The sequence below is a fragment of the Muscardinus avellanarius genome, assembly GCF_963383645.1.
Source record: "Muscardinus avellanarius genome assembly, chromosome: 8".
Taxonomy (NCBI): Eukaryota; Metazoa; Chordata; class Mammalia; order Rodentia; family Gliridae; genus Muscardinus; species Muscardinus avellanarius.
This window is the reverse complement of record NC_137794.1, coordinates 38,928,525-38,944,870: the sequence shown is the minus strand read 5'-3', so window position 1 is coordinate 38,944,870 and position 16,346 is coordinate 38,928,525.

The window sequence follows — 16,346 nt, the reverse complement described above, 5'->3', positions numbered from 1 at the left end:
GAGAGTTGTGCAGTGTGCCAAGATCCTCAGGAAAGGGTCTTGCCCACTGCTAACCCCTGACATTTGGCATATTTCAGATTCCCCAAATATCTTCTTTGTCAACTGTGATCATTTGGGACTAGAAAGTTGTGACTTCTTTGAGAGATGTTGCATTGTATGGCCAGAATGACAAGTCAAGGCAGTCTAAAAACTGTGTTTGAATATTCCTGGATGCAAGACTGCCCACTGTGGAGTGGGCAGAGATGCCCGAGACATGGACTAAGATCCCCCTAAACCTTTCTATATATTGGGGAAATGGGCAATAACAGTAATGTGAGAGGAAATCTGAATGAAATTCCAGCCAAAGCCAAGATTTCACAGGCATGCACGCACAAACACACAGAAAGAAAGAAGAAAGAAGAAAGAAAGAAAGAAAGAAAGAAAGAAAGAAAGAAAGAGAGAAAGAAAACAAGGAAGGAAAGAAGGAAGGGGGAAGAAGAAAGAGAAAGGGAGAAAGAAAGAAAGAAAGAAAGAAAGAAAGAAAGAAAGAAGAAAGAAAGCAAAGTTAAAGAGCAGTCAGCACCAATGTGCCCCAACCTGTAAGTGCTTTCTGAAGTACCCCTTCCCTCCCTTCCACAGACCAGCTACCCACAACCACCGCTAGGGTACAGCTCTCAAGGAAGCTAAGGCAAAAGCATCACCATCCTTCTGCCCAGACATGAATCTCTCCTTTCTCTTATCCTCCTTCTGCATCTCCAGACCTGGCCCCCAGGAAAAGACTCCAACCCCTGACCATTAGTACTATTCAAAGGCTGGTGTGCTCTGACCTGGAGATGCCTGACAGTGTCAGGAATTGGAGTATGACTGAGCACCTAACCAGACAAATCATTCATCGAAACACAGAAAAGAATGTGCCAACTCTTGTTTGGGAAAGACAGCTACACAAATGATAAGGAAAGCTGACCTTTACTTCACATAGCATTCAGTTATCTTCCCAGTGCAGCACAAAAAACAACATAAAATCATGAACACAGTATCATCTTTGGCCTTTTTATTATTTGAACAAGAGGTTATTTCCATCAATGATGAATTAAATTTCCTCAGGAAATGAAAATTAACAAAGCGAACCTAAGAAGAGCTCTTCTCATTTATGGGCATTTCCTCCAGCAGAGAACAGTAAGAGAGAAATAGGAGAGGCTTTCAGCTGTACAGTCCACAGACAAATGGTAGAGTAGGGTAATTTCTGTGGGGAAGTGCTAAGTTGGGCGTGGTGGTGCAAGCTTGTAGTCCTAATACTTGGGAAACTGGGACAGGAGGATTTCAGGTTCCAGGGCAGCCTCAGTAGCTTAGTGAGACTCTATTTCAAAATAAAAACCAGGACTGGGGGTAGAAAATCAGCATGGAGGTAGAATGCCCCTGGGTTCAATCATTTAATTCTCAATAGCACGCACATGCATGCACACACACACACACACACACACACACACACACACACACAGGAGAGAGAGGAGAGAGAGAAAAAGAAAGAAAGAAAGAAAGAAAGAAAGAAAGAAAGAAAGAAAGAAAGAAAGAAAGAAAGAAAGAAAGGAAGGAAGGAAGGAAGGAAGATCCTATAGGAAAGGGCTCTGGATTTAAAGCTGGAAGGCCAGAGTCTTTATCTGTGCTCTCCTTCTATTTGTCAGGCCAGACAATCTCATTCAGCCATATTTTTCTCATCTGCAAAACTAATTATGACTACCTGAAAATACTGTTACCAGGAAATGACTCTGACCACAACCACTACTAGACACTCTCATCACTTGTCTCACCTACTCCTCGGGCCTCCTAGTTTTTGTTTTGTTTACTTCCACCATTATTAAACCCTGAAATGCATTCTCCACTCTTCAGGGATCTTTTAAAAAAATCAGATTCCAATAGTTACTACTTTGATCCTTTACCAGTTTCCCGTGTTCTGAGGACAAAGTCCAAAATCCTTAAACTGTCCTAACAATCATGACATGGGTCCTGGTGTCTCCCCTTACCTTGAGCCATTCTGCCTCATACCTTATCAAATTGTAATACACTTATTGCAGCTCCTCAAATCTCTTATGTTTCTTCTACCTGTACACAGGCTGTTCCTGTTACCAGGACTTAGAGTCTGCTTTTGCTAAAAAACAAAACCAAACAAAATAGACTCTTCACTTGGGCCTGAAAATGTAAGAAATTTGAAGCCTCTGTCCTCATTTTGCTCTCCTTTGCCCTGAGTCAGTCACTTTGTGTTTTAGCCAGCAGTCTTACTGCTAGGACCCAAAAATCCTGATGACAAGAACTTAGAGGAAGAAATATTTACTTGCTCACAGTTCTAGGGATTTCAGGAGTTCAGTCCATATTAGGCCAGGTAAAGTCTGAAGAACTTAATGCATGGTATGGTGAAGGGAGAATATACAAGGAGTGGGGAGAGAGAGAGAGGCAGGGGGGCTTTCTAAGGGCTCTGCTCTCACATCATGGAGGCTGGAAGCAAGAGAGCTAGTGAAAGGGAGGAAGAACTATATATAATCTCAGAGGCCACACTCCCAGAGACCATACCTCAGCAACCAATCCCCGCCTCCAGCATGGCTGCCTTGCCTATGATGTGAGGGCTGGGGGCATTCTAAATCAAAACCATAACACCTTGGATTCCAGGAACAAAGTTCTGATGGTTAACCATCTTGAGATAAATCAAACTACCTCCCCTAAGTAATAATTTTCTATTACAACAAAGCCCCCCCCCCCCGACCAGTCCTGAGGTATAGAGCACACCTTGGCCAACATTGCCTGATGGTGCACACATCTAGCCCCTTTGTCTAAATAATTTGAGAGTTCATGTAAGTATTCCCAAAGACAGGGTAGAACTGCTGGGCTCCCTGTTTTCACAGTATAGCTATACTAATTAAGTTTCCCTCCTGCTTTTCCCTATGACTCTTCTCATTTGGCTTTTGCAGTGAGTGGCTAGACTTGATTTCATGGGACCCCCTAAGTCAGGCCTCTGGTAGTATTCTCTCTGACATAAGTGTTTTTCCTGCACACTCTCATCATCTAGACCAGGGGCAAATCCGGCACACTGTCTGTTTTCTCCTACATTCTTTAAGGAAAGAATACTTATATTTCAAAATGACTGAAAAATATCAAAAGGATAGTATCTGTGATATAGAAAATTATATGAAATTCAAATATTGTAAATAAATAGTATCCATAAATAGAGTTTTAGTGCAACATAGCCACCATTTGCTTTTGTATTTTCTATGGCTCCTTTAGCATCGTACCAGCAGAGTACAAGAATCACGAGAGAGATACAATGGATCCAAAAGCCTAAAATATTTGCTTTTTGATATTTTATAAAAAATGCCAAATTCTCCTACAGAACTATAAAAATATTTCTTTAATTTCAGTTTTTGGCTAAGAAAATAAGGATGATAATAATATATACTTCATAGGGTTGCTGCAAAGACCAAATATAATGTTGCAGGAAAAGTGAATAGATAAGACTTAGGTTAAGATGAATATTAGGCAACATTATTGTTGCTGTTAGTAGTAGTTGAGAAATGCTAGGACAGAAACGCCTGTTTGTTTTTCAGATACCGCCAATTCCCCAGACAGCTGATTCTTAGCAAATTCACCTGGGTTTGATGGCACATGCCTGTCATTCAGTTCTTGGAGGCTGAGACACTGAGACAGGAGGATTGCAGGTGTGAGGCCATTCAACCTCAGCAACTGAGCAACACCCTGTCTCGAAAAAAAAAAAGAGAGAAGTTTGAGAATATAGCTCAGTGGTAGAGCACCCCTGGGTTCAATCCCCAGGTCTACCAAAAAAAAATAAATAAATTGCCATGTGGTTATGTGTTTCAGACAAATAAACAAAATTATAATGAAAATAATTGTTTAAAAGCTGTAAACGACTAGTAAGATTGTTTAAAAGATATAATGATCAACATATATATCTTGGGATTCATGCTATTCTACCAACTCAAAATTACAATAATAATCCTTTATTTCTTTAAGGAAAATAAAAAGTATAGCTCAACCATATCATTTTTTTTGGAAATCAATATTGCAGCTAATGAAATAAGCAGAGCAGAGGGAGGCATGAGGCTTTGTCTAAACAGAAAAATAACAAAAAGCACCTAAGTGAAGGAAATAGAGATGCAGAAGGCTGTCGTGGAGAAGGCTGTCTTTCCTCCCTTTGAGCAGCTGGGATGCAGGGCAGCGCATCCTGCAACCACACATCAGCAAGCGCGAAGGCCCTGCTGTGGCAATGGAGGCCACTGTACTCTCCGGCCTGAAAGCCACAGTTCGGCCACCCTCACAGAGCCAGTCAAGGATTAGCAAATAAAACAAGTCTGTCAGTGTGAGAGTCAGCTGTGAGGGACTACCACCCACCTTCCTACCATTGAGACGGTATTTTTTCATTTTTTCTTTTCCCCTTCTGTACACTCTTAGACCCTTTCATCTCAGTAAAGCACTTAGGGATAGATTACTAAAAGGCATTACTGAAGGGTAAGAAATGCCATGCTCCCAGGTCTGGAAAGTTGAAAGGCCAGGGAAGAGAGGTGCAAAGTCTGAGGAAGACGGGGAGACAGTGAGTCAACACAGAGCGCCCGCCTGGAGGTCCTCTCCACAAGCAGCTGCCTTTTCAGTAGCCTTCAGATGAAAGGGCAGCTTTTATTTTCACTGGCCGTCTCCTCTCCATTCTTGAATCCCATAGGTATGTTTGTAGAGCAGCGTCTCTGGCTTCTCCCTTAAAACAGGCATCTAATGCCCTCAAAAAAGTCCAGGGGGCAATATTTTTTTTAGGCAAGTCTCAGATTCTCCAGCCTGGGCCCTGAGAGGACAGTGATGGTAAGGCAGTATTTTGTATCAACACTGGGGTTGTCTTTCTGAGCTTTGCTGAAACACAGGCTCAACCTGCCAGTTTTGCCTGGAAACTGCCACCACGTCTGGGGGGCAGCCGAGCCCGCCATTCTCACCACCGCAGAGGGCTCCCCGCACCAAGGGTCTAACACCAAGGCTTCCCCTCTGCGTGCTGAAAGCTGCTCTCTCCAACATGCAGACCGGAAGCAGGCCAGCTGCTGCAGCAGCAGCTGGCCTGGGTGTCCCGCTGCTCCGGAGCTCCGCAGCACCCCCACAGAGCTTTTCTTAATGTCAAATTTCTCCATGATATTAGAGTCATTAAGAGTAGCTTCTTTGACAGGAAACAGATCTGAACCAAGCTTCCCTGAGCAGCAGAGAGACAAATTGCTCTTTTGAGCAGCAAAAAACATGCTGTTGCCAACAGAAGCAATAATGAAAATTACCGTTGCACCTTAAAGCCACACTGAAAGGGAAGTTTACATTTCCCGGGTGCATACAGGATAGTGTGGACCAGGCCAACCTCTGGAGGAGGCTGGGAGCCAGGTGGCACAAAACCCTCACAGGCTGGTCAGGGACCAGCAAATAAAAAGCCTGTTGAACAGGCCCCAGGTACCTTTCCTTAAATCATCATGCCTCCCACCCATATTCCAACACTTTCATTCCTTCCCCTATCAATCTATTATCCTCCAATCCAGATTCCCACACCACTCTCTTAAAACAGATCAAGAAAATCCCTCCCCCACCCCTGAATTTGGAGAGCAGTGTACAGGGATGGGACTTCTACTGAATGGATAAAGGCTCTTCATCAATGTCAGTGGTGGGTTATGATGATACGCACAGCAGGGGGCTGCTTCCTTGGAGCTGGATAAGTTCACTCCCATATTGAGGGTAAGCAGCAGTGGATGAGTTTTTCAAATGAATGACAACTCAGGTTTGGGGCTGGCACATTAAAAAGAAGTCCAGGAGGTGGAGGCGAAGACTAGAGAATCAGGGCTGGAGGACAGCCTCAGCTACTTAGCAGGGCACTTTGCAACTCAGTGAGACCCTGTTTCAAAAATAAAAAAGACTAGCCGGGCGTGGTGGTGCACGCTTGTAATCCCCGCGCTTGGGAGGTGGAGACAGGAGGATCCCGCAGGTTCGAAGCCAGCTGCGCTGGCTTAAGAAAACCTGTTTCTAAATGAAAAATATAAAATAGGTCTGGGAGTGTAGCCCGGAGGTAGAAGGCCCCTGGGTTCCATTCCCAGTACCACCACCAAATAAAATAAAATAAAATAAGAAATAAAAAGACTAAAAATAGGACTGGGGGTATAGTTCGGAGGTACAATGCCCCTGGGTTCCATCTGTGGTACCACAAAAAAAAAACAACCAACCAACCAAACAAACAAACAAACAAAAAAGAAGTCCAGGAGGTGCCCAGAAGCATGGAAAAATGAGTGCAATGAGTACATGCGTGCACACACACACACACACACACACACACGCACGCACGCACCTCCTTTCTCAAAAGAATGTATATCCTAAATTTCTTTACACTATCAAGTTTTATGCCATCTCTTAATATTTCACAGAAAGTACTCAGTTACCCAGCTGACCCAAAAACCTGGTGACTGATGCCTGATGGAGAATTTAAGAAGCATCTTCTTTATGTTTATCGCTACATCTCTAGTGCCTAGCAACAACTTGCTTGCAGAACAGGGGATGGGATATAACATGTTCCCAAGCCTCAAGACTTCATCTTAAAACTATCATTTGTGCCAAAAGAACAACTTCCCTAAACAGAAACAAGACTTAACATTTTACTCAGCTATTGAGCCACCACCTGAAATGGAGACCCACTGAATCGAAAGGTGGACGTCCTTCCTCCACCACCAGTACCCCAGAGAGGACAAACTTTTGGACCTTATAAAACCACCCCTCCGGTTATGCACTGTGCACCGAGAGCAGTAAATAGGATAGGGTGTGACTTTTCAAGTGAGTAACTCTTGGCTCTGTAGGACTCCCTAGTCACTCTAGAAAATGTTCATTGCCTGAACTCTCAGGTGCTGGGACACCAGGACTGTCCTTGAGCTTTGGAGATATTTTTAGATATGGTAACAGATATTTCCAACACATTACAGTAAAGATCATGATACAACCACCTTAACCAGTCCTCTCTCAGCCTTTTCTTTTCTTCTCTTTTGTCCTCTTTTTCTGTAAACTACACATCAAGGCAAGGACCTCCTCTGTTTTACACACTGCTGGACTTCTACAACCCACATGTTATAGTCCCCCCAAGATTCATGGAAGCTAATACCCAAAGTGATAGTCTTTAGGAGGTGGTTAGATCGTGGAAGCTCAACCCTTGTGAATGTGATTAGTGGCCTTATAAAAGAAGCTCAAGTGAAACCAGGCATGGTGTTGCACACCTGTGATCCCAGTACTTGGGAGGCTGAGACAGAAAGATTACAGGTTCAAGGCTAGTGCTGGGGTGGAGCTCAGAAGTAGAATACCTCCTGGGTTCGATTCCTAGTATGAAGAAGAGGAGGAGGAAGAGGCTCAAATGAGTTCCTTATCCCTTTCCACATGTAAAGATATAGCCACAAGGCTCCATATATGTAGCAGAGAGCCCTCACCAGACACCTAATCTACTGCTGCCTTGATATTAGACTCTCCAGTCTCCAGAACCATGAGCAATACATCTGTGTTGCTTAAAAATTACCCAGTCTAAGGTATTTTGTTTTAGCAATATGAATACAGATTTTAAACAAGGCTTGAGTCATAGAAAACACATAATACATGCTTTTGGAACCCATTTCTCCTGGTAAGAAACCACGAAATTATCTTCTACTTTTCTTTTCAGCCCTGAATTTGAGAGAAGTAGTTTCCATCCTAAGAGAGACATTAGTTGAATAATGAATGTCGTGCCCACACAGGGACAGGACGCCCAGAAAGAAGCTATAAAACTTCCACTTGGAGAGGATTTCTGGAGAAGATGAGGTGTGGCCCTGATGCACGTGGGGTTGCAGGCACGCTGCCCCCAGCCAGGCTGGGGTGACAGCACCTTGGCCCCCAGCTCTGCAGGCTCAGGAAGCACAAGTTTCAGTGTCTCAAGGGCGAGAAGGCTTTCATGTACTGAGTCACGCTGACCAAGCATAGGGAATGATTTATAACCAGAGCATACATTTGTTGAATTATAAAAAGGAATACAATGATCAAGAGGACCAAAGCACATGTTTTACATGGTCTGGGAGCAAAATTTAAAATCAGAAGATTATCCGATGAATGTGGAATCAGGATAAGGGAGTTAGCAACATTATAAAGCAGGACCCTACTCCTTCACATCACTACATGTACCGTTCTGTGCCTGTTTTTGCCTCAGCACTGGTGTCCTGTCACCACCAGAAAGTGGAGCGCGCTCATTATCTCTCCCTCTTCCCCTCCCCCTCTCATTTAGTGGGGATCAAAAAATTTAGGGCTGTGCCCTCTAAGAATTTGAGCTCATATATGGAATCATTCTCTCCCCTACTGAACTTCACATACACACACACACACACACACACACACACACACACACACGTTAAGAAGCAACACAAAAGTCAGATGATACAACAGGTATACTAGGCTAATTAAGAAAGAGAGAGCTCCCCGGGTGTGGTGGCACATGCTTGCAATCCCCATGCTTGGGAGGCGGAAAGGAGGATCGCCCTGGTTCGAAGCCAGCCTCTCTGGCTTAAGAGACCCTGTTTCCAAATAAAAATATAAAAATAGGTCTGGGAGTGTAGCCTGGAGGTAGAAGGGCTTCCAGGAACCCCAATACCATGAGAGAAAGAAAGAAAGAAAGAAAGAAAGAAAGAAAGAAAGAAAGAAAGAAAGAAAGAAAGAAAGAGGAAGGGAGGGAGGGAGGAAGGAAGGAAGGAAGGAAGGGAGGAGCTCACTGTAGATAGCACAAGAACCCAGGTCCTTCTGAGCTCTGCCTAGCCTCCTCTGCCTGCCAAGCTGGACTGCCCTCTCCAGATTCATGCCCACTCTTGAGAGTAGGACTGTTACTACCTCCCCATGGAGTCCTAACCAACCATTCCAGCCCACAGAGATCTCTCCTATTTTTTTTTCTCAAAGCCCCTGACATAGATCACTTGAATCTCTCAGTTTAACAACAAGAGAGTATAAATCCAATTCCCTAAAGATCAGACTGTCCCTCACTGAACCCTCAGATTGATTTATATTTATATAGCTGCTGTTCTAAAACATCATGGATACACGAATTAAATTAGACTTCATCTCATAGTACTAAGGAAATAAATACGCTCTGAATTCTAGTTAATGGAGTTTTTTAAACATCTGGCACAATAAGTCCATAGAGAGCAAGACTGGCCATATCCAAGTCACTTTAAGGATGTCTTGTCAAACAAGCCTACTTTGTATTTCTTGCTCATGGCATCTGTTTCCAAGGAGTACACACCATTATTTATAGCCCTGCGGTTAATCATTCTTTTGATAAGCAAAAGAAAAAGGACCAGGTATTTCCATCTCTGCTCCACAGAGAAGGCAACATAAACAAAAGCAGTGGCTTCTTGCAGAGCATGAGAAAGCACAGCAGGAAAACTCACCTTTCTAATGCTCCTCTTGTCTTTCTTGGTCTGGGGTTCTGAACTACAGTGTATGTCTCTTAGTTTCTCCACCGAACCCATCCACAGCCACCTCAGTACCGTGGTGGAGAGCAAGCCAAGCGGAGCTCGGTGGAGACGGCACCGCGGCCTCCTCAACTTGCAGAGGCAGGGCCTGGACAGGAGACAACCAGAGAGGGACAGGAAATAGGATCCTTCACCTCTGCTAGGTCTGAGGATGCCAAATAGGCTCCCAAGTCTCTGAACATACCTGGTTCATCTTCCTGGAGCAGCAATTTCACAAGCAAACTTTGAGAATTACTCTCTATGTTAAATAAATAGTAGGGCTAAGGTTATAAAGTAAACTACAAATATTAAGTGAATGTTCATGACAAACATATATTATGTTTCATACCTTTGGCTTCTGCTTTAAACTCTCAGGAATATGAGTTAATGCTCCTCTCCTATTGGGCTAATTTAGTAGAAATTTTAAAGCACTGGTAAAAATATGATGTGGGTTTATGGGCAACAGTTTTCAGATCTTCATCTTAAATTCCTGCTTCTTTCCCCTCTCCCCTTATTTCCTTTCAACCAAGGTAAAAGTATATTTGGTGGAACAATGTAAACAAAGGCCTGTAGAAATACAGGTAATGTTTACATCACACTCCCTCACTCATGTCCTGAGGTTTCTTTCTTGATCCACCAAGCAACTCAGCTAGCTCTTAGGATGTACAACCCCAGCCTCTCTGCCTTCTCGGGCTTGTTTCTCTTGTTCCCACAGACACGCCTGTGGACACCGTTGCACCTTTCAGAAGAATAATTATTTGAAGTATATAAATTATTTTCACTTGAAGGGTAGGCCATTTTTCTAATATTCTCTAGTCAGGCAAAAAATTATATAGATCTTGATAACAGAAACATGAGCAACAATTAAGCCTAGATTTTTAATTTTCCTTCCTTCCTTCCTTCCTTCCTTCCTTCCTTCCTTCCTTCCTTCCTTCCTTCCTTCCTTCCTTTACCTTATAGGGTCTTACTGTTGCCCAGGCTGGTCTCAAACTTGTATGCTCAATGATCCTCCTGCCTCGGCCTCCAAGGATCTAGGACTGCAGGCCTATCTATGCCATCACACCCAGCTTGGTTTCCATAACTTAGCATCTCATAAAGCGATTCTCAACTTCTGCTTTTAAAATTCACATCTCAGAAACATATGCAAATATTCACATCTCAGAAAATATGAACAATCATATTTGCAAGTAAATTTAGAAGCAAAAAGGTACACTCCCCTTTTTATAACAGGACTACGCACTTTCCATAGTCCAGTCAAGAAAAAAATAATTTTGTACCCTGACATAAGCCAAAAATAACATGATCATCATACTGGAAGTAGGTACCCAAATAACAAAACCTTGAACATGTCCCACTCTAAAAAAGAACAATTTTCCTGATTGTTTACTATGCTGATGTCTGAAGATAACTTGAGACTTTTGGGGAAATGAAATTATGAGAAAAAGCTGTTTTCAACCATGAACAACAGACTAATGTACTCTTGAGAACATTGGTAATTTTGTGGGGTTTTTTTCCTTCAAGTATTTACTGTGGTTTTATTTGATAAGCCAGGCTTCTGAAACAAGATTCTCTTGCACTCTGGGCAAGTAAATGTTTTCTTTCCTAACCTGCTCCTTCCTCTAAATCTTCCATTTTTAGAGGTAAATTCAAAATTCAGCTTGCTACTCTTTACTTTTTTTTTTTTTTTTTTTTTTTTTTTTTTTACGGTAGTGGGGATGAAGCCCAGGAGCATTCTACCTCCAAGATATATCCCCAGTCCTATTTTTTTTTTTTTTTGAAACAGGGTCTCACTGAGTTACAAAGGGCCTAAGTAGCAGAGGCTGTCTGCAAACCCAGAACCTCCTGTGTCAGCTTCCAAAATGCTGGGATTACAAGCACGCACCACCACGCTAAGCCTCTTTACTCTTTTAATTGAAGCAGAAATAACCTATTCTCTAAGATGGCATGACTTATGGGGCCTGCTCAAAAACCTATTTTATTTTTTGTTTTCTACTGCTCCTTCTAATGTATTCAGGGGGTTTATCTTCCCTGCTCTCAAACACTGGAGTAGACTCCATAACTTTTCTGTCACACAGCCACTTCCAAGTTCCAAAAAAATTAAAATGTCCAGTTTGGGAAAACAAAAAGAACTCTGCCCTGGTTGTGACATGAGACCGTTCCTGTCCCCGCAAGGTCCTGCTGTGGCTTCTCTCCTTCTCTAGCATCTACTAAACCGCTGGCCAGTTCTCAGCCCTCCAAGGCCACAGTGGGAAGTTAGTTCATCATTTTGTGCCTCAGTTTCTTCATCTGTCAAATGGGAAGGGTGATAATTATACTCCCTACCGCATGAGGTTATTGCAGGGGTTGAGTTAAAGTTGTGAAACACTCCTGATGGGCACTTCACAAGCTCCGTATAAATGTCTTGTCAGAAAAGGCATGTCCTGAGCAATGACAACCACGTTTGCTTTTGAGGAGCTACTTCACACTGGCTCTTTCAGGGCTGGTGATCTTTGGAAATCCACAGATTTCATCTTTTACATGAACTTCTGGGGTCATTCCATCCTTTACTGTTTTTGTTTATTTGTTTGTTTTGATGGCACTAGGGATTGAACCTAGAAGCATTCCACCTCCGAGCTATACCCCAACCCTGTTTTATTTTTATTATTTTGAAACAGAGTCTTGCTAGGTTAATGAGAGTCTAACTGTTTGCTGAGGCTGTACTCAAACCTGCAATCCTCTTGTCTCAGCTTCCCAAGTCCTGGGATTATAAGCAGGCACCACCATGTCCAGCTCATACTTTACCCCCCCCCCCTTTTTTTTCCCCTCTTGGTATTAGAGATTGAACCCTGGGCCATTATACCTCGGAACTATACCATTAGCTCTTTTTTTTAAAATGTTGAAACAGGATCTTGTTAAGTTACTGAGGCCGACCTCTGACCTCAGTGCATAACTAGACCTTTAACCCTACTGTGAGCCCAACATTCTAGTATTATTCTCTCTCATCCACATATAGTACGAGTCTCATAGAGTATCCTCTCAGATACGTGGTTGCAGCTCTAAACAGTGCCTCCTGTATGTCTTTCTCTTGGTGAGTGATGTCAAGAAGGAGAAGGGACAGGAACAGATCCCTCTGGATCCTACCTTTACTCTTCCTTATCCCTAGGTATAGTAGAAGGCGCCTAAAATGCCTCTGCAAAGGCTGGACACACTTTAGATTGTCAACTGATGGGAGGCTCAGTGATTCCGGCTCATCTGTAGGGCCGTGACTCTGGGCACCTCTGATGGTGAAATGGATGTAACCATCACCTGGCTTTGAAGAATAAAGGACTGTGCTTTGGGAAGCTCCTAGCAAGGTGCTCTCAACCCCGGAAACAGGAAAAAGTAAAAAAACCAAGGATCCAGAGGTGAATTCTGATTGGTGACATACATCAGCATCTGGAACCCAATAGAAAGTCTACTCTCTGCAGAATGTGCTGATGTCGTCATTTGCACAGTACAGATATGCACCCCCCACCCCAACCACATGAGCAGAGTGGGACTAGCCTGGAAGGCTGAATGGGGGCAGCCGGGGCCAGGCATGCAGGTGGAGGCAGCAGGACAAGCAACAGAGAAAACACACACAGAGTTCACAAAACAATACCTACCCTTGCTCACATGATGCCCGCTGATGTTTTCCCTTCTTTTGAGTTTAATGTTTTTAAAAAATGCTAGTTGCGATTCACTGAACTGGTATCATCACCCTAATGAGTCATAGCTCACATTTTAAAAGCAGTGGATGTGGCGCACCCCCACATACAGCCCACCAGATTGCTAGACCAGGGACAGAAGTGAGTGTGGCCTAAGTCGTTCTTATAAACAGTTCCCTGGGTTATCCTGGAATGTTGCCAGGATTCACTGTTTCTGTCTTTTGAAAAGGCTTTTGGCTCCGTCTCATCTCCGTACCTGTGTACAGGTGACTGTAAACACTCACAGGGCTCTAGGATTCCTGTTACATGAGCTTTGAACCAGCTAGTCAGCTTCGGGCTTCAAGAACCTCTGATAGGTGTTCAGGCTGGCCTTCCCACTTTGAAAAGAAAGAGATGGGGAGCAACTCTGCTGATCCCTGTCACCTGTTCACGTCAGCCCATCTTCCATAAACACTGGATATTTTCCCTCTTGGGACCAGACCTTGTTGAGAGTGCCCGGCTTATCCCCCTGGCCTAGGCCACTCTCCAGCACCTGTTCTTGGGAATGTGCCGCAGTAGATGTACGCAAAGCACACTAGACTCACGTCCCAGCTTCCAGACTGCTCTTCCCACTGGAAGAGTCAGCTTGGTTAACTGGAGAGTCAGCTTGGAAAATCTATTTAGTATCTCAGCCATTTAGTACCTCCTTCGCGGGTACACTGGGAGTCCTGCCCTTACACTGGGGTTTTTCCTAAGGATTTATGTATGGGCGCCTCTCTCTCTTCCTCCCTGGAGTAAGTAGTATGGATGCTTTCCTCCAAGCTTTCTTTTGCTTTCAGAACACCACTGACAGTTTCACTTAACATCAGTTGTCAGATTAAATCAAATAACCTAAAATGATGTGGAAACCACAAAGCCTCAAAACAGGTTCCTAATGAAGCTGCTCTCAGAAGGCCTTCCTCAATTCCTTATACAGAAAAGATGAGAAAGAGACAGGTAGGTGGAGACGCCCCATCCCTCTGCTCAGCAAGATGCCCCGCAGGCGGGCTCCCAGTCTCGACCAGCCAACTGTCAAGCAGGGTTCGCTCTGAGAACTCTACCCGTGCAGGGGACGCGCCTGGGGTCGGGAGCACAGTGCATTTCGCCTGGAGGGGCGGAATCCCCCAGTCCCCAGCCCAGGAGGGCTGTGTCAGTGCCAGAGCACCGCCGGCCAGGCAGGCCCAAGCAGCCGGGAAAGTTTTCCCACGGGCTGGGCGGCAGGAGGAAGCCCACCTGACCCCGAGCGCCCAGTAGCTGCCAGCTTTTTTGGACGCCCTCCGGCGGGACCCTGATACATCAACCGGCTGCAGGGAAGGCTTTAAATGTAGTGCTCTCCACGGTCCACACTCTTTCCTGGTCACCCTTAAACCCTGTCCTCGTCTCACGCCATTCTCCAGCCCCCCCAGCCAAACCTCCCGCCCCGCGCCCCGTCCCGCCCGGGTTACCGGCTGGCGCCCCTGGTCGGCGGGGCCGGTGGCCGCGGCTGGAGGTGGCGATGCGGAGCGGGCGGCGAGCGGTCCCTGCGCCGCGGTGCGGCCGGCACGCGCGCTCCCGACCCGGGGAGGCGGAGGCGGCGCGGGGCGGGCTGGAGCCAGCCGGAGGCAGCTCAGCACAAGTCTCCCCGACACGCTGTCTCTCTGAATTTGAATCAGAACCTGCGCGAGGAAAGGAGGAAAAAAAGAAGAAAAAAAAGACTCTTAGAATCCCTTGTCGTCCCAGGCTCTGGCTTGGGCCCCGCAGGCCAGCGTTGGGTGACAAGAGATCTTAAACTGAGCTAGAAGGAATGGGACAGATTGAATTGAGGCTTTTAAAAAAATCCCCTGCAGCCGAGCGTGGTGGCGCACGCTTGTAATCCCAGCATTCGGGAGGCCGAGACCAGAGGATCACGGTTCACAGCCAGCCTCAGATATGTAGTGAGGACCTTTGCAACTCAGTGAGGCCCTGTTTCAAAATAAAGAAGAAAATAATAGGGCTGGGGGTGTAGCTCTCCAGTACTGGAAAAAAAAAAAAAAAATCCTCTGCATTAGGTTCAAGTGCAGTAAGACCAGGGTCCTCCATAATGTGCCTCTTAAATTACTACCTCGATTTTAGTGCCTCCATCAGCCACAGGTGCAGATGCCAATCAATCAAATGTCCTTCCAACAGGCCCCAGAGGGGTAGGGCTGGCCTGGAGTTGCTGGAGTTGGTTCAAGTTACCAGGCTTGGCTCTGCCTTCTCTCTTCCGGCAAATATTTATTGATTGCATATTCCTGGCCAAACACCAGATCTGGGCACTGGGGAGAGAGCTTCTTGGGGCTTGTATTCTAATAGAGATAGACAACAAACATACAAAATAAATAAAATGTGGAATTCATGAGATAGTGACAAAGTGCCATGGATTTAAAAATAAGGCAGAAAATGGGATAACGTGTGGGAGTGGAGTGCAATCTTAGCAGGTGGTCGGAGATGGTGGAATAAGAAGGGAAAGGCTGTGACAGCAGGTCAGGCTGGCATCTGGAGAGAAGGCACCCGTGCGCGGTGTGCCAGCCACTGAGATGTTGTTTAGCATCAGGGTCATTTGTTTTGTTAGTGGCACCACATCTGGCAGGAAGGATTACCATTTCCATTTTATGGCTGAAGAAACTGTAGCTTAGGGAGGTTAAATGGATTGCCCAAGGTCGCATTAGTGACGGAGCTACTGTCCAATCTCAGGAAGCCTGGCGCCCAGATCCCTCCTTCAACCATGGCCGTCCTGCAGCCAGTGTGTGTGTGTGTGTGTGTGTGTGTGTGTGTGTGTGTGTGTGTGCGCGCGCATGTGTGTGTGAGTGTGTGTGTGCGCGCGCGTGTGTGTGCGTGCGTGTGCATGTGCGTGTGTGTGCGCATGTGTGTGTGAGTGTGTGTGTGCGCGCGCGTGTGTGTGCGTGCGTGTGCATGTGCGTGTGTGTGTGTGTATAGGTGGGGTCAGCCATTGTAGCATCCCTGTAGGCTGGCTGTGGTGTAACTCCATCTGGTGGTCCTGGAAATGACATCTGATTCATGACTTCTTTCTTTTAAAAGTGGTTTTATTATCACATCTCAAATAAAATATTTGGAAAACCATCCTGGCAGCATATGCATATGTCCCTCTGCTCTTTCACAGGCAGTTTAATTCTAAATGACATAATTCGAGCATCTGTGGTGGGTGGGAGCT